We start from the raw sequence: 19,688 nt of genomic DNA, 5'->3' as shown, positions 1-19,688 counted from the left end.
TTAGTGGTGCTAGGTTTGTGGTTGGACTTTATGATCTTAGAGGTTTTTTCCAAATTTAAACATTCTATAATTCTGTGATTCCATGACCAATGTCATGGAAAATTTCATCAGGTCACCATTACGAATGTTTTTAAAGGATCTTTAATCAAAACAATATCAAAGAAAATGTTTCTCAATACTCTGGAAAAAGAATAACAAAAAGACAAAAAAAAAAAAAAAAAAAAAAAAAACAAGCCAGACTTAAAAATAATTTGTAACAAAGATTTAAAGTAGAATCAAATATTGTTACAAAGTAAAATAGTGAGCCAGGATTTATCAATGGGTTTATTTCTATAGGCTTCTGCAGGTTATTGTAGTTCATGTGCTGTGGTATTTTTAAATTATGTAACTATTTTGCTTTGGCTTTCAGGTATTGTATCTGGCATTGAAATCAGCTGCAAGCTTTTTACAAGCTCTCCTTCAACAAAACCAAATGAAAATAAATTCAGCACAAGGGCATAGAATACAGGACAGACCTCCAGACTGGGAACTGTGTTTTGAAGAGTGACATTGGAATAAGTTATAAAGCCTCCTCTATAAAGGTAATAAAGACTGGAGYGACCATAAAGAAATGCAGAAGTACCTCACACCAATCAATTAAGCAGTATGCAAAGCATAGTGGGGATAAATACCAAGGGACCTACTTAGGAAAAAAAAAAAAATCAATCTTAAACTAAGAGAGCAAGCAGTGGATCCAAGTTTTCCATTATTACTGTGAGTGAACTATTTGAGTTAAGACAGCTTTGCAAAAGCACCATTTTAGTGTATAACTAATTTTTAAAAAGTAGTAAATTTTGCATTCCTTCTCTAATACTGGTGAAAACATCAATTTTTCTATGTTAATCCTGTCTATACTCACATATCAAAAGTGATATAATGCAAAACTTGTCAGTMAAGGACAGCAAGGATGTATTGACTTCTGTATTAGATATCAAAACATAAACTTTACTCTGGAAAAAAAAGATAAATGAGAAGGACTCTAAGAGAGGTCTACCAAAATGTATGTCATGGGGAGACTGGGTGGGTAATGATATAGTTTCTCTTTTCCAATATAAAATATTCCAGCAGATAAAAGAAAAATGAAARATAATAGGAAAGTGCACTCAGAAAAAGTCAAAGGAGGTGACACATCAGGTTACTGAGATGTGGACCGCCTTGCAAATAGAACTGGCCCGAAGGAGGAAAAGGTGGTCAACTTCTTGAGGGTTACTAAAYACACAGAAATCAGGTCTCACAAGAAATCCATAACTGAAATGCATTAAAAGCCATGGGCGTTTTCAAGGGAATTTTCATAAACTTTGTCCTTAAGTGCATATTCTTGTCCAGATATGCACTTTTGGCCATTGCCAAATGCAAATGGTCTGCTAGGTAGACCTTTACCCAGTAAGGCTGTACTTRTAACTTGTGTATTTATGATGAACTRATGAATGTGATTGCTCTGTGTGGTCCTGCAGTGAAATGATTTTATGCAATTTTTGGCTGTCTAAACAGTGGAGGATTGCAATGAAGTAAGAACAGCAGGGATTCTACCCTTGAATAAAATGGCTGTTGAGCTGTTGCAGGAGCACTATATACGCTTTTAGTCAGATCTTAAAAAAAAAAAAAAAATAGAATGCCAGAATGAAAAATCAGAAAGRACTATATGAAAACTTTTATGGTAAATAGATTAAAGAAACCCAAGTGACCCAAAAACAAGGTAAAGAAATCTGATCACTCTCAGCAGGTATAAATAGCAATGGAAGAGATTTTCRATGAGTTCTTGAGCTGGTTTTGTCTGGGATTGAGTTAAATTTCTTCATGTTAAAGTATGGGGCTAAATTCTGGATTGTGCTGGAAACAGTGKTGGTAATTCAGAGATGTTTTTGTTATTGCTGAGCTRTGCACAGAGCCAATACCTTTTCTTCATTTCACCTCACCCCACCAGCAGAAGACTGGGGATCTTTGAGATGTTGGGGGAGGACACAGCCAGGACAGTTGACCCCAACTGACTGAAAGGATATTCCATATGGCATCATGGTCAGCATGYAAATTCAGAGGCCTGCAGACTGTCTGGGCATTGATCTGTTTGGTAGTCAGCRATTGTTTTCATTTGCATCACTTGTCTTAGAATCACAGATTCATAGAATAATTTAGGTTGGAAAACACCTCCAAGATCACTGAGCCCAACCCTTGGTCATCACCTYGCCAACCATGGCACCAAGTGCGACATCCAGCCATCCCTTTAAACCTCCAGGGATGGTGACTCTTCCACCACCCCGGGCAGTCCATTCCAGTGTTTGACAACCCTTTCCATGAAGAAATTCTTTCTGATGTCCAAACTTAAACCTCCCCTCGTGCAGCTTGAGGCCATTTACTCTTCTACTACTAGCTGCCTGGGAGAAGAGGCTGACTCCACCTTGTCACAACCTCCTTTCTCTCTTGACTATTTTCCTTTTCAAGATAATATTATTACTTTTTGTTGTTGTTGTTGTTGTTGTTGTTACTGTTATATTTAATTATGAAACCGTCCTGGTCTTAACCCATAGGATTTTTCACTTTTGCCCTCTCAATTCTCTTGCTCTGTTCCTCTGAGTGGGGGTTTGAGCAAGTGGTTGTGTGGTGCTTAATGGAGCTAAACCAGGACAGTACTAACATGTGGGTGGATTATCCTCCTCGAATGAAGCACAGCAGAGAAAACTAGCCAGCTGCCATGCTAGCTACTGTTTTGAGGCATGAAATATGGTCTGCACAGAGACTGGGCAAWTACACTGTTAAAAGTCACAATATAACCAAAGCTATTGGTTAATTTGTCTTTTTTATATAATTTAAATCATACATACYGTTAAGAAAATAATATATTTCCAGTAAAATGGACTAAGCTAAGCATCAAAAAACTTTTATATGTGAAATTTAAGCTAAATAAGTTTATGTGTTGTAAAGGCTCAGGAAAAGGCAAATTTTGAAAACATGAGAAACACAGGAGCAAATTCTCAGAATTCTGTTACAGACTTTAGCCACATATTTGTACTTTCAAAGTACAACTTATGATTTTAAAAAGAAACTCACAATGAATTATGTTGATATGTTTAAGTCTTTTCACTTTCTAGTCTGTTTGTAAGTGTTGAATGTGGGTTGCTATGAACAAAATCCAGGATCTGTAACCCTTTGCAGGTTAGTTAACTTTTACTTGTTAACATCTTGTGACTGGGAAAAATGTAATTTWAAAGGAAAAACATTCGTAATCAGTGGAAAAGATGGCACATACCATTATTTATAGGAAGTAAAAATCTATTCACTTCTTCTTGCTAAAGAGAAACTATGGTATTTTTTCATTCCCAGCGGTAAAAAACTGAATTTTGCAATCTAATGTAATTCAAATCTCCTATCTATACATTGAAACTGCCTATTTATAGATAGAAGAATTACTAGAGAAATATATCTTCACAAAGGAACAAACATTAAAAAAAATGTATCGTAAAGTATGCTGAACCTTACAATAGGGCATCAAGGAAATAAATGGTTAGAATAAACATTTGTCTTTTGTTCCAAAGCACAACCTARCTTTCCTTGCTCACAAATGCTGTTCTTGATGAGAATAATAAATCTCTTTAGATGGGAGACAAACTTCATGTTTAAAACTATGCAGTGCAATCTGAAGCTACCATGTAAATTARTTGCCTGACAGAATTGGCAAAGATGAATAAAGATATTTATTGTAAACAACCTGGAAACAGGAGTGGGATGTGAGAGACAATCGGAGGGGTCATAGTGTAAGAACTTGTGGGTAGAGATAAGACAGTTTACCCAGTATAACAAAAGCTGAGTGTGCAAGCAAAAGAATTAATTCACCACTTCCTGTGGGCAAGCAGAGGGTCAGACATCCCCAGGAAAGCAGGACTGCTTRGGGACCACAGTCCAACCTATGGTCAAACACCATCCTGTCCGCTAGACCATGTCACTAAGTGCCAAGTCCAGTCCTTCCTTAAACACTTYCAGGTACAATGACTCCACCATATCCCTAAGCCGTTAATTTCAACAACTAATTACTCTCTCTATGACAACTTCTTCCTAACATCTGACTTAAASCTCCCTGGTGTGATTTAAGACTATGTCCTCTTGTCCTATCGCTTGTTGCCTGGGAGAAGAGGCTACAACCTCCTTTCAGGAAGGTKCAGAGAGCAATAAAGTCACCCTTGAGCCTCCTYTCCTCCAGGAAGAGAAATAGCTCCAAACGTCCTCCCCCTTCCTTCTTCTACCTCCAGTTTTGTATTTTGGGCATCACAGCAGATGGTCTGGGATATCCCTGTGATCATTTGGTGTCATCTGTCCTGGCTGTGTCCCTTCCCAACGTATAATTCAGAAAGAGACAAAGCATAATGTTATTTTTGAAGGCCTTTTTATTTTTTGTCCCTTTCAGAAGATTTTGACACTCTGCTAGATGCACAGAGACCAGATGACTATAGAATAAATCTGGGGTGTGGGCAACTTGTAAAGAGATTGTCTTTGCAATATAAGTTAAGACCATACATGCCTATAATAATAGTAAAAGCCTGATTCAGCTTCCCTGGAATTATATGTGAATCTTTTCACTGACTCCCACAAGAATTGAGTTACATCTTCAGCTACCATGAATTTTATTCAAAAGGGCAAATTCTTTGGAGACAAAAATATAAATTAATCATTAGTAAGAATTTCAAGACTGATTTCAGTAAAAGAGATAGCAATCTTTATCTAAATCCAGCAGTCTGGAAAAACAATGTCATGACAATGTTATCGTGGGCTGATATTAAATTAATCTAGTTGAAATTTTATGCAGGAAGAATAAGTTTAGTAATGAATGGAGAATCTTGTCTTGTATACCAGTACAATATAAAAATAAACTGAGAGWGACTTAACCTGTCAGAAAAATATTAGTCAGAGTATCATGAAATAACTGTTACCTGGTAAGTTTTAGTGTTCAGACTTTTAAAGGAGTAATGGAGAAAAATAAATTAGTTTGTGCATGGAGGGATTTTAAAAATTCTTTTTTTAATTTGTGGTTTGGTGGTTTTTTATTTTTTATTTTTTTTTTTTTTTTAATTTTGTAGCTTGTTGTGTCTGTGCTCACTTAAGCTCAGTTACTGTCAGGAGCAGCACTCATGCACAAAAATTTTCTAGTGAGACTGGTACAGTGGAAGCTTGGTGCAAGAAATAGAAGGAGACAGACAGGTATTTTGACTAACTGGGATATAACACCCCAGCACAAAATGGAACTATTTTATGTGTCAGATGGAACTATTTTATGACCAGAAGTTCAGCTGTGGATAAACAGTTCCTAATACAGATTCACCAGACAAAATTTAGATTCTTGATGAATAATTCTTTCATAATTTGCTTTAAATTCTTTATTAGATATGAGGATATATGCAATCACTGTAGGAAAAAAAAAAAAAAAAAAAAAAAAAGGTTATTTTAAATTTACCTAGAAGAGGGTGGGGCAGTGCTCCTGTGTGAGCAGAGGGCAGGGGCTGCTCATGGCCGGATGTGCTGGTCCCACCCACCTACATGGGGGACCTATGATGAGCASAGCTGGGCCCTCCTGCCAAGCTGGCTGCTGGTGATTCTGTGGGAAGATATTTTTTAAAAGGCAAAATTCCAGAAAGCAAGGAGGACTAAGGGAGGAAAAGAGAGAAAGGATCCTGTGCACACCAAGGTCATACAAGAAGGAGGGGGTGGAGGGTCACCTGCAGTCCATGGTGAGGAGCACACTGGGGCAGCTGTCCACACTGCAGCCCATAGAGGCAGTGCACCAGAGCAGGTGGGTCTGTCTTGGAAAAAAATACCACCCATGAAGAATCCCTGCTGGAGCAGATATTACTGAGGGACCTGGGCTGGTGAAAGACCCAAGATGCAGCAAATTTATCCCAAAGAAGGACCCCCATACTGAAACAAGATAATAGCCAGAGGAAGGACAGATGAATTTATATGAACTGCAATGCTCATTCTCCATCCACCCTGYACCTCATGTGGAGGATGAGGCGGCACAGAGAAAGAAACAAAAGGGTGAAGACAAGCCTGGGGCAAAAAAAAAAGTGTAGGGGGATATGCCATTATGATTTTCTTCCTTGTTTTTCTCCTTCCAATTGTAATTTAATTATGAATAAATTGAATTAATTTCCATGAGGTCTAGATGGTTTTGTCCTCAATGGTAGGWGCATTATTTGAGCTCCAAATCTTTATCTCAATTACTGACTTTTTTCATCTTACTTTCTCCTCTTGTCCTGCTGCAGAAAGGGAGTAAGAGAGTGTCTGGGTGGATCTCTGGCAGCCAGAAAAGGTCAACTTGGCACAGTGGCATATAAAATATCATAGGATAAGCGATCCCTAAAAGCATTTAGAAAAAAAAATGGAGTAAAAAYTGAGGCATAATTTTTTAAACCATTTCTTCGTAGACTTCACTGTTTGTGTCTACGTTTTTCTCCCTCACAAGACCTTTTCTGACCTGATGTTGCTTAGTTTACCTGTTGCTCTATTAAATATTCCATATATTTTTAACATCCAATACAGCATGTTCAATTAGCTGGCCATTAAATAGCCACTTACAGGTACCAACAATGGGTAAAGAAATGATCTTGAGTGACCTATGGTAGCTAATAGAGGATGGTACCTGAGGGCAAAATGGTGACCTGTGCCCTAAGAATTGTTTTAATTTTTCAGACAAACTAATTGTGTTTTCCTCCAATTAAAACATATAGCAACTATATTATTTGTTCAGACATGTTCAAAACACATGCAAAAATGTTGTTCTTGTACTTTATATCATTCTGCGTGATTCAATGCAAAGTAATGACACAAGAGAATAAATTACKTATTTGTTTTTCAAAAGAATCTGCTATTCCTATCAGAGAGAGTGTGCAATTCTGTAGGGAATTCCTAAACGGATTAAAAAGACAACAGGAAGTTTTCTGCCAACATCTTTATTAAAGGAAAGAGAATTAATATAGCTTAATCTAATTACTTAAAGTACTCAAACATTGTGCAATGAGCAAGGGAATGTACCAAGGGATACACTAGTGGTTGCATTACTTCATTGTTTCTTCATCTAATTAGTTTCTGAGTAAATTTAAAGATTGTGAATTCTTAATACCAATACTAGATACAGAGGTTCGAGATACAGCTATCTTAAATAGCACTAGGTAACTTCACAATAAATAAAATACCAAAATCCTTAAAATAACACCTCACTCATTGGTTAACCCAAAGTGCCTAATATCTATTGAGTTTTACAATTAAATACTTTACATTCTTTCTTTTTCTGAACATTTTTAATTTTAAGTGGATAATAATAAGAGAAGCATGTATCAATGAAGGAAGTACTTTAAAGTAAATCCTATTAATTTCATCTTTTATACAAAAGGCATTTCTACTTTTCTTATTTCTAAAACCCCAGACTTTGTGCCTTTAAAATCTATAAATTAATTTTAATAAGCGAATAACTTATTCTTTACTACAATAATAAAACAAAATGTAATTTACCAAGAAAACGTTAAATTAGAATGTGGTGGGTTGACCTTGGTTGGCTGCCAAGTGCCCAAGCCACTTTACCACTCCCCTTCTCAGCAGGACAGGTGGAGAAAATACAACAAAAAGATTGTGAGTTCAGACAAGGACAGACAGAGCTCACTCAGCAGTTACTGTTACAGGCAAAACAGACTCAGGTAAAATAATTTCATTTTTTGCCAATTGAAAAGATAAGTATAATCAGAAATAAGAATAAATCTAAAATCACATTCCTGCCAGCCCTCCYTTCTTGCCCGGCTCAACTTTACCCCTGACCATTCTAATTTCTGTCTCCCAAGGGGACAAGGGGATGGAAAATGGGTTTTGTGGTCAATTCATGATACATTGTGTCTGTTGCTCATGCTCTTCTCCAGCACAGGGACCCCCTGCAGTCGRCAATCCTTCACAAACAGCTCCAATGTTGGTCTGTCCCATGGGCTGCWGTTCTTCATGAATTCCTACAGTGTGAGCCCCTTCCAAGAGCGCTYCTTCAGGAGCATGCTCCAGCATGGTCCCCTTTTGGGCCACAAATCCTGCCAGAAAACTTTCTCCAGCATGGGCTCCGCATGGACTGCAGCTGTGTTTAGGGCACATCTGTCTGCTGCAGCATGAGGTCCTCTTTGGGATACAGAGCTGTGGGGTGACAGCCTGTGTCATCACAGTCCTCATGGACTGCAGAGGAATATTCAGCTCTGGCTCATGTCCCCATACTTCACTGACCTTGGTGCCTTCACAATAGTTTCTCTCACACATTTCCTCTCCCACAGCATTTTCTCCCTTTCTTAAATATTTCTTCACTGAGGCACTACTGCTGTCAGTGATCAATTCAGCCTTGACCAGAGGCAAGACCTTCTTGGAGACTGCAGTCAGAAAGTCTATCAGGCACAGGGGCATCTTCTGGCAGAAGTTCTGTCAGTTCTGTAGTTCTTCTGCCTCTGTCATGTGTATCAAATATACTAACCCACATGTGAAGAAAGAAAACTCAAACTTTTGTCAAGACTCTGATCAGCAGAAAAAAGTGTCAGATRTATTCCTTCCTCACTCTGCAACTCAAGATGTCTTTACACTCAAGAATTTCTGGTAATATAGTAATTAAGCTCCTCAGTAATTTGCCAATTTAGAATACAAAAAGAACTRCTTATCTATATGATAAATACATATGGTGTTCCTACACTGAAAGAGGAGGAGGAAATTAGTAGCTGAAAGGACGGTAGGGTTTGAGAATTGAAATAATCTCTAGCTACAAAATACATCATTCATTTCTTAACATTCAGATTCATATTMAAATTCAGTAAAATCCCACTGAAATCCAGACACACTTACTTTGGGCAATTTGAACAATAGGAGAAATAAGCAAACATAAAAATAGAAACGTGTGTATGTGTGTATATTTCTTGGATTGGTTTTTTTTTTTCATTAAAATCTTTCATATCTAAGTAAAAGACAAGATGCAGTGAAAATTTTCAGAAAAATAAAGGACAAAGTAAAAGCTAGAAACATGCATGACAACAGTGATCTTGGAGTCTTCAGAATATAAAATTATGTCTCACTTTTTCAGTACAAAATTATCCTCTACCCCCTCATAAAATGTGATCAATGATGCTAAAGATCTAGGACAAATTACTGATAAAAAGTTACTTTGAAGATGAAAGATGAGACCTAAAAAATTGATTTTGATTGCATACCAAATATTAGAGTTTCTGCCTGAAAATACACACTAAAATGTGCACAGCAGGCAGTAAAATACCAAAGCAATAGCAGATATTGATCAATATCAGGAAGGAAGACTTTTCAGGGGCCATGCCTTATTTGAAGATCCTAGATATTTATTGGTTCAGGATCACATGAGGGTGTGATAAAATKAATTCTTTTTTCTCCTTTAAAATATAGTACAAGAAGCTGCAGGTAAACAGAAAAGCTGAATATACATTTTGATGTTGTATGAGTGTTTACCACATACTCACCATTCCAGACAGACTGCTCATCTTACTCAGACAGTGCTGTTGCAGGGTTTAACCTTATTTGCACCTTGTCTCATTAAGCAGTCTCTGTGATGTCTGTAAATCATTTCAGCAATGTGTGCAAAGTCAGTTAAGCAGGCAGTTTCTGAAGCAGYGTACATATGCTTCACAGCTGAGGAAAGAGCAAGGTAAAGCTGTTTCCCACCACCTTTCTTTCTCCCCTGTGCTGCTCCTATCTTGTGATGGCTTTTGGAGCACACACAGCCTTGCAGATGGGAAAGAGATGGCATTTCACTGGCCAAAATKACTGTATTTTTCAGCCATATTACCTTTACATTTTCATGTTTTTCATATATATATATGCACATACACTCATGTCTCTACATATTCATCTCCCATTCTTAAAAAAAATTCAGTTTCAGGTAATTTTTCTTCTGTTTCAATAGTAGGAACACTGATTACTTGGAAAAAGAAAGTGGCTCTAGTAGCACTAAGACTGCATTAGTTTTATCTATTTGTAAATGTATTATGGACTCTCAGGATAAATACCTGCCTTAGTGATCACAGAAATCACTTTTAATGAAAAGTTTTATTAAGAAAAAACTAAAGCAAAGTTTAAAAAGTAAAGTAAGAAAGATATTAATTTTTGAATATTTTCTAAATAAAAGATAGTACTGCTTATTGTACAATGAATGAAAATAAATTAATACAACAATTATACGTCATTATCTTGTAAATTTTTCTATGCCAAGGTATGAGAAATGCATGTCTTGCTTCCTGAGTCTTGGTTACTGAGTCATGGTTATCTAAAATGTTTGACTGCAACAGGAGGTTTGGCTACATTTCAAGTGAAGATGCAGCTGCCTGGTCYAGTGGAAGCTTCCCTGACAGTGGCAGGGCAGTTGGAACTGGATGACCTTTAAAATACCTCCCAATCCAAACCATTCTAAAATTCTATGAAGGTGTATAAATACTTTCAATTAATGCAAAATGAAGTACTACAACTTTTAGGACAGGTCATGATTGAAATTTACAGATTTGAATCCAGCTGTTTTCCCTAAATCTTTTAGAAATTATTGATAAATATTCCCCCTTAGACATTCTCTCCTGCTGGTTTGTTGTTTTTTTTTTGTTTGTTTGTTTGTTTTTTTGGGGGGTTTTTTGGGGTTTTTTTGGTTTTGTTTTTGTTTTTTTTTCTTTTCTTAAAACATTGGACTCCTGTATACCACCTGTTTAATTTGAAAGCAAGAACAGCTTAGAATATATTATAAAGCCAGAAAACTTATGGTTCTGTAACGAATTTGTATCTTCATAGTTTTTCAGCAATTTCTCTCTTGAAAGTTGTATGTTTGAGAAGACAAATTTGCCACYAGCAATGAAAGTTGCAAAGGAAGTTTTACAGAATATATTTCACTTCCCTTTGCAAATCTTGTGGGGTTTTGGGGAAAAGTTTTCATCTCAGAAATCAATGAAGAAGATAAGATGAAAGGCAGTTTTAGCTATTATAGTCAACAGAAAAACTAACTTTGCAATATTCTTTTTTTGGATTATATGAGAATATGCTTATCTGTGCATGACCTGTAAAATACAATCAATACTGAACTACAGAAAGCTTACTGGTGGTCTGAAATGTCAGTGCTCACTGTAAAAAGCTGGAGAAAAGCCCTAAAAATCACAGTTCTGAGTGATTAGAGACTAAACAGAAGAGCAATGCAAATTTTTTTGCAAAATGAAACTTCTATACCTACAGAAAAGGGTTCAATTTATAATATTGCTATTTAGAAAAGAAATCTTGGAAACATTATAGTTAATTGTAAAAAAATACCAGTTTAATATACAGAAATGTTAAATATGACCAAAAAAAGGAAACAATTATGCTACAGTCTTGTGAATTAAAGAATGCACAGAGAAGGGCAAGAAAATATGCAACATTTTTCATGTGAATACAGATTAGTCTAGGAGTTTTTATTTTGGCAAACAGAGCAAGCAAAGTATAACATATGTCTGTACATTCAAGAAAAACTAGGCAGTGATTACCCATTTTTTGGTAATTCAAGAATTATCAGGCAGCCAGTAAAATCTGRTGTAAAAGGAAACATTTTCCACAGAGTCTTTTATTAATTGTGGAATTAATTTCATATACAACATTCTGCAGATCAAAAGTGAAAATGTGTCCAAAATCAACGAAAAATATTTATTTCTTTCTACTAAACAGTATGGCCCAAGTGCTGCCATTACTGAATTCTTTAATAAAATTATGAAAGTTTTAATTGTTGCATATTTTCTATTGCATTTTCCCCCTGTCTTCAAATGACACTTCAGGCCACAGGCCTGAATGATTTTGGCTTGACCCATGGAGCTGAAGGTACTCAATGCTATTCAATTCTTATTTTCTCTTTTTCCCTTCAAAGATTTATGATGAAAATTTCTTAAGTCTTTAGGAGATGCATTTCAATGTCTCAAATTACTTATCACAAATTTAAGATGACCTAATAATAATTTGTATCTACTTTTTTCTTTTTTTCTTACATTAAACATGCTATCTTACTACCATATTTTTAACAATAAAGAAAATAAAAAGTATTTCCACAGGAATTCAATAAGTGGAATTGAGGCTTGGGAATAAATGATTGTTTGTCAAATTTTTATTCTCAATATAAGGTGAAGAAAAATACCTTAATTTATAGCAACATCTATGAACGTGGACTAACACAATAGCAAATAACTATTTTAAAGTCTAAAAATAAAAGGGAAGTTTTTGTTATAATAGTTGTTATTTGCTTACCCAGAAAGTACAATTAACTTTAAAATTCACTTTATTTTTCAAATTAATTGAATCTGAAAATTTCATTTAAAAATACAAAAGATTATAAAAAATTTTAGTGTTCTGCTTTACTCCTTAATGATATTTCCTTGTCACAAACAATTATGGGTCCCACTCTTCTTGCTGAACCGCAGGACAAAACRCTGATGAGCTTTTATAATGTAGACTCACTCAGTGTGACTGCAGTAATTCCCAGATAGGACCATATTTACTAAGGATATTGATCTTTCCAGAAGATTATTCCATGCAAAATCGTTCAACTGCAAATTGTCTTTGACTTCCAACTCTAAACACACAAATAAAAGAAAACAATAAACATGGGAGTGTAAAGAATTTTTTTTTGTTTATATTTACCCTAATGCCTTCTCCTCTGCATGCAGTACCTGAGTATCTCAGAAGTCATAAAAATGAGTGTGAAAAGTAATGGAAAATCAAAATAAGTCGCTTTATCTTCTATATGGAGCTAACAGGTGTCTACACTGCAGTTAATACCCGTTTGGAGACTTCTTTAAGAGTTACTGAGATCTTGAGTATGCAAAATGAGCTTTTCACTTTACAAAAGTCAATATTTCAATTAAAATGCAAGAGGACTTTCAGCGAAATCCGTTGTGACCAATTAATTAGTCTCAGTTAAAACTTAAAGTCTACTGCCTTTCTCTTACCACTTCAGAGAATGATGAGACATCACTGAATAAATGGGTGAGTTCAGGTGAGAATGATATAGATGTTAAATGAGTTCACAGTAAGGAATAAATCTTTCCAAGGATTCAAAAACTCTACTGATCTAATGAATCAATTTCAAGTTATAATTGTTTCACTACTGCATAAGTATTCTAAAATGATATAAATGAAAAATAAAAAAAAAYAAAACAAAACAAAGAAAGATACCTTTCCAGCAAGTAAACTCTCTAAGGAACACTTTGAGAAAAGGAACCAGGAACAGCTGTTCTAAAATATGAGAAAAAAACTTGCTGATCATACTTTACCAAATTAGTACAAATTATTCAGAACTTAACCTGAAACACTTATAAATGTATGCAACTACTTTTCACTATATATGGATTTATTGCAGGTACGTGTTCAGAAAGGCATTACACGTTGTTAATATACATATAAGAACACAATATTCCTTGGTACAGAGCACAATAAGTAATAAGTATATCAGCACTTCAGTAACCATAAAAACAGCCAAAGTAGCATTTCAGGTAGATTTGGCGTGCCACGTGAAAAAATGAAACCAGAAAGCACTCTTCATGCATATAATCCAAATGGCAGCAATATTAAACTTCTTTCACATCCTCTGGAGCAGAATTCCCATGAGGATGTCTTTGAATGTCTGTAAAACACATGTAAATATATCAAAGAAAACAAATTGTCATGGCACCSTAAAACTCTGCAGATGTTGTAATTTGAGATTTAAAAATTATGTGCCCATACAAAAAGATTAAGAACATATATTTCCAGAAATTGATTTAAAATAACAGTGAGAAGTGAGAGATTAACCCTTCATAAGCTATCRTTGACAAGGTACCAGAACTGGGCCATTTTAGCATTTAAGTCATGCAGGAAGGGGCAGGAGGGTGAGTGGAACACAGTAGAAATGGGCCTAGAGATTATTTTCTGAACTCTGGAGACTGCACCGTGTTGAGAAAGATTTCTTGCATGAATCAGATTGAGCCTCGTGGTTAATGGTAAATATATTTGTCTCTACAAGCAGAAGATAATAAGGGCAAATACACAATTACTTAAAAAAAAAAAAAAAACAAAAAAAACTGCACGTGTCTTTAGTTTTTAGGAGTTTTGGGTTGAACTAATAAACCAATTAAATTTATCTCCCATTGAAAGCTAAATCCATCAATCCTTTCCTTGGAAAATCTTGCCCAGGGATCTTGAGGCAGAACTGAGGTGATTCTTTTATACTATTCACCAACATGAAGGTTCAGTCRCTGACATGTAAATAAATGATAAACTCATACCACAATCTCTTTACATTCTCAGGAAAAAAAAGTCATAGAAACTCTGCAGTAAGACTGTGGATCTGGATCTGGGTTTGCATCAGTAGTAAACCTTGCCTCAAAGCCTGCCTAAATATTTTATGGTCATTTACATAATGACATGGTCAGCCATGGCTTGGTGATAAAACCATGACAACTTAGCAATAAGGCCTGGTAAACTGATCTGGTTTGTATATTCATCTATTTATWTGTTTCTATCCTCGGTACTGTTCAACCAGTAAAATTATTAAAATCATCTAGGAGAAGCAATTTATTCCTAATAGCAGCTGTAAAGTATCTCAATAAATACTGCCAAACATTGGAAAGTCTGAGTCATTACTGACAATAACTGAGCAACTGATGGCCGCAACTTTTAATTAAACTCTCCATACCAACATTATCTTGCACCATATTTCTGCCAGTATTTTATTTTAATGACTTGTATGGCTCGTATTCTGCAAATTTATTACAGATGAAACTTGTAAAGACCAATGAAATGTTCTAACAAAAATTGTTTTCCTCAGCCGACTGTCTGCTTGCATTCCAGTCCAGGGTCAGCTTCATGGACCCTCTTTATTCTTGTCTCTGCTGTGTCTGAAAAGTTACCTTTTATCATGAAATATCTGATCAACTTTCCATATCATGTCTTGAAACTTTGTTTAATATTTCTTAGGACCATTTTGTATCTGATTTCTCTGTATTTTATCAGTTACATATTTTTACATGCAAATATTTAATAGAATAGCTTGTCATAGAATCATAGCATGGATTGGGTTTGAAGGAACCATGGAGTTCCACCCCACCACCATGGGCAGGGACACATTTCTCTAGATTAAATTGCTTAAAGCCTCATCCAATTTGGTTTTGAACACTTTCAGAGATGAGGCATCCACTCCTCTGGGCAATCTGTTCCAGTACCTTACTACAAAGAATTTTTTTTTCCCCAAATATCTAATCTAAACCTATTMTCTTTCAGTTTAAAGCAACCACCTCTTGTCCTGTTACTATGTGCCGTCTCCAGCTTTCCTGTAGTCTCCCTTGAGTTATTGGGAGATTACATTAAGGTGACCCCTAAGTCTTCAGTTTTCCAGGCCAAACAATCACAGTTCTCTCAATCTCTCTCTTTTAGACAATTTTGCCACATTTACAAAGTCCAAAAAATAAAGTAAACGCAATTGCAGAAAAAATTTGAGAGCTTCAGCTATTCAGTGGAAACATTTGGGGCCAAAGAAATAACACAGGAAATGCAAAAATGGGGTTTCAGATCACCTGAGGTTCATGCTACACTGCCTGTAGCTACATCTGTAGTTTGTGTCATTCCAAACCAATATATATCACTTGGAGCTTGTCTTTCAATCATTCCCAGACCACAATAAACCTCATGGAGCAGCCTGATGAGAAAAAAMAAATTTGCTCTTGTGAGAGATTTGAACAATGTGAAAGATTTTTAAGAAATTTAACATAAATGAGGAGAGCAGGCAGAGCAGAAGCATTAACTTATAGAGGTGCTGGAGGTGATTTTAATATTAATAATAAATTATTTAATTTTAATATTAATATTATCCCTCCCACAAGTTCCATAATGGGAGCTAACATCAAACATCTTTCTGTCACACAGTGATACACAGTGCCATGGCCATCTTTGTAGTGAGATTGGGTAAAGGYTGATCCTGATAAACTTGATTGGTTCAACACCATCACCTACATGAAAATTAAGACTACAATGTGAAAATATGACTGTGTTGAAAATTATTTTTTCAAGATCAACTCAAGTGACACAGGTAATTCAAGGACGAATTTGCATTTTAAGAAATAAAATATTTTTATGCGTATCAAATAGGATAAATAAATAAAACARATTTTAAAACATACATGAGAAAATGAGTTTTTGATGTGGCATAAAATCATTCCCTGTAATATGTACACTGAACCTCTTCTGGAAAATTACTGACAGACTTTGGAAAATGGTGGCYGAAGTGTACAGATGGGTAGTAAAGAAAAAAGGGCAAAAGGGAAAGATGTCTCTTTTTTTTTTTAGACTATGTGGTCTTCCCTTGCAGTGGTGAAGAGCTTTCACTAGYAGTTTTTAAATAATAACTTTTGTTCCTTGGCATAGCAAAATATGTCTCATTCCTGCTGTGGTAGTCCTTTGTGCACCACTCTGCCAATAGTTTCTCACCATGGGATCTTCCACAGGGAATTAAAAATAGCTTTCATTTTAAGTAACTTTTCCAAGGTTACCAAGCAACACATACAAGAATTTAAAGTAAGAAAAAAAAAAAAAAAGCAAATCAAAACATTTTTAATACATAATTTGAATGAATAATATTGACCTTTTTACATTGTCAAGTGCACTGTTATAAGTAATTCAATGTTGTCATCAGTCATTTTGAAGCTTCATATATTCCTACACTATCATTTGCAAAAATGAATAATCATTCTAAAGAATTGCTATGTTTTTTTTTCTAAAACCTTCTTTTGAAAATGCTCAMTATGATCATAGTTCCTAAAGTATATTCTCCTAAGAGCTGCATCAAGAGATGAAGTTTTCAACATAATATTACAAAAAASATAAAGGTATCCAAATCAGAACATTATTCTCACACCTAAAACTTTTTTAAATGAAAGAGGTTTTTTAAACATARGCATACCATATGCAAAAACCCATGAGCTTAAGATAATCCATGGAATATTCTTGAAAGATTAGTAATTATTTCCCTCAAATTATCCCTGAAATTCTCATGAGATAGTCRCAGAAGCTGCACAAGAAAGCGCATGAATTATAAGAAAGTAAGGAAGTTTGATTTCCAGTTAAAAAAAAAAAAATACATAAGAATGCATAACTAAAGGGTCATTTGCCCCAGTGAACAAAATTTAGATGAAAATGTCTCATTCTTCATCATAGAAACTTTATTCTTTCAGCCCCCAGACAAGCACATATTTCAGAGATGTTCTCTAATAAAGAGTATGTAGTTATAACCCAGAAAGGTATCAGCCATCTTTAACCTACTTACAAGACAATGAGCTTTCAGTTTCCCAAAAGCACATTCCAGAGTCCTTTAAAACAATCCTTCAGCCAAAATGAAAGAGGAGTTGTGAGGGAACACGGACTACAAAACACCCCTGAGAGCTGTCCCGAGGAACAAGGCTCCAATTAGTAAAAAAAAAAAACAAAAAGGCACAGGTCCCTGAACAGCTGAACCTTCTCACCCCAGATGCCCTTACAGTGGTGGATGAACATGAAAACYACCTGTCAGTACTGCACAAATTTCTTTGAGACAACTCAGACCAGTGCCACTTGGACACCAAAAGCTGCTAAACCTCAGCTCAGTGCGCACTAAACTCAACCATCAGCAAACACATCCAAACATAACTTTGAAGTTACCAAAAGAAATAAAACAGCTCTCCAGATAGATTTAACCTTTTTCAGGTGCAGCCCTTACTACCAAGTACCTTAGGAGTRGAACATTGAGGTCACCTCTTTCCAAAGGGGATCCACCCTCAGGAGTGCCCATGGCACCACAGGAGCTGTTGTGCTGCCATTGAAATTTTTAGGGGCTCTGCCACTGATTTTACATGACATCAGAAATGTGCTCTCGCTAGAGAGTTATGGGGTCTACAGTTTAATGAAAATACCTAGGCAAACTGCAGCTGATGATACCTGTGTTTTCCAGATCATTCAGTCAGCAATTGCCTGTTTTCAAGGCATCACAGGTTTTACACTGAAGCATTTGGCATTTACACCAGATCAGGTAGCATAGTTTGATGAATATTCAAATATTTTTTAATATTTTATCATCCACCCAATATAACAAATCTGAGGAATTCAAAAGTCAAATCCCAACAAAACCAGAATTTGAATCAGTCCTTGTGGTGGACATTCAGCAGTTTGGTTAACTACATATTATAATCACATCTTTAGGAAATACACAACTAAAATATAAATAAGCTTAATTATATGAGCTGCATCTTTTCCAATTAAATGGTAGTTTCTATTTATTTTTAGTAGATGTACAAAAAATCGCCTCTATGTAACAAGATTTGCCTGAAAAAAAKAAAAGCTGAAAAAAAGATCAGCTTCTGTCATAAATAATGATTATAAAAAGATAACAGATTGCTCTAAATAAAATCAGCCTTGCATATATGGGTTTGAAGGTGTTTGAACAATCTCATTTTCCATTTGTTTGCTCTACCTAAGTAGAGGTGATAATTAGCTAGGAAATATACAGAAATAAAACTAATCCAGGAAAAGCTGCCATGCACAAGGGACGTCTTGTATCAGGCTTTATCAGTATCAGTCACTCTGGTCAAKTATTGAGCTGCAAAATACCAAATTCTATAATACATAAGTGACCTTGAACAAAGTGTCTTGTGTAGATTTTCACCCTGAAAGCACATTGCTGTAGCTAGARAAAGCATCTGTCCCAAATACATATATAGATAGTATGGATCAGGCACTAATATCTCAAAGATATGTTAATTTAGTTTAAAAATATGATCAAGATTTCAATAGTGGCTCCTTTCTCAGCTGATTACAAAATAATAGAATTTAAATAAAAATAGCCAATTAAAAATACCTGTAAAATGACACTTTTGTGATCTATAGAAACATAATTAGTCATTAAGAAGTGCAAAGATGTTCACAGTGGGATGGCATACATTATTCTCCTAAACTTTGTGATGAATGCCTACTTATTGCAGTGAGAGACCGAAAGTACTGATAGACAGATGACTCTCTCTGGATGTCTACTGTGACTAATTTGGATTGTGTCACAGAATTGAAACTCATTCATTTTTAACCCATCTGAGAGCAAGTTAATTAACAAAGCCCTGTTTAAGATGAGAATTCGATGTAACTGTCACGATGAACATATAATATTGAGATGTGCAGACAAAGACATACAAGTTCAAACACATAAAATTGGGGTAATTAATAAAATTTAGTTGAATCAAACAGGAAAAAAAAAAATCCCTCTGAACAGATTAAACCTTTTGAGGCTAAATTTTACTTTGGTGGAGAAAGGTATCACTGTTAGAATAAGGCTGATTTTTATATGGATTGGGTTGAAGGTTTTCTGGCATGTTTAACCTCAACTATCGTTTATTTTGGAAYAGCTAAACTTTTTCCAATTAAAGCCATTAGTTCATGATTCTCAGGGGAACGTAGCATTATTTCTTCAAAAAGTTAACTTCTGTGGTAATAAAACATAATCTTTCCCTGGACTTTTACAAAATCTGTTGTAATAAAAAAACATTGATTGCATTTAAAAGAATTTTTATATCACCATGATGATTTACATTAAATTTTAATAATTGTCTCCTGAATATGAAAACAACACCTATTCAGAAACT

Source organism: Malurus melanocephalus, unplaced genomic scaffold (genome assembly GCF_030028575.1).
Source record: "Malurus melanocephalus ecotype Western Australia unplaced genomic scaffold, MMel_1.1 scaffold_3, whole genome shotgun sequence".
Lineage (NCBI taxonomy): Eukaryota > Metazoa > Chordata > Aves > Passeriformes > Maluridae > Malurus > Malurus melanocephalus.
The sequence above is the reverse complement of the archived record's forward strand: the minus strand, read 5'-3'. Positions refer to the sequence as shown.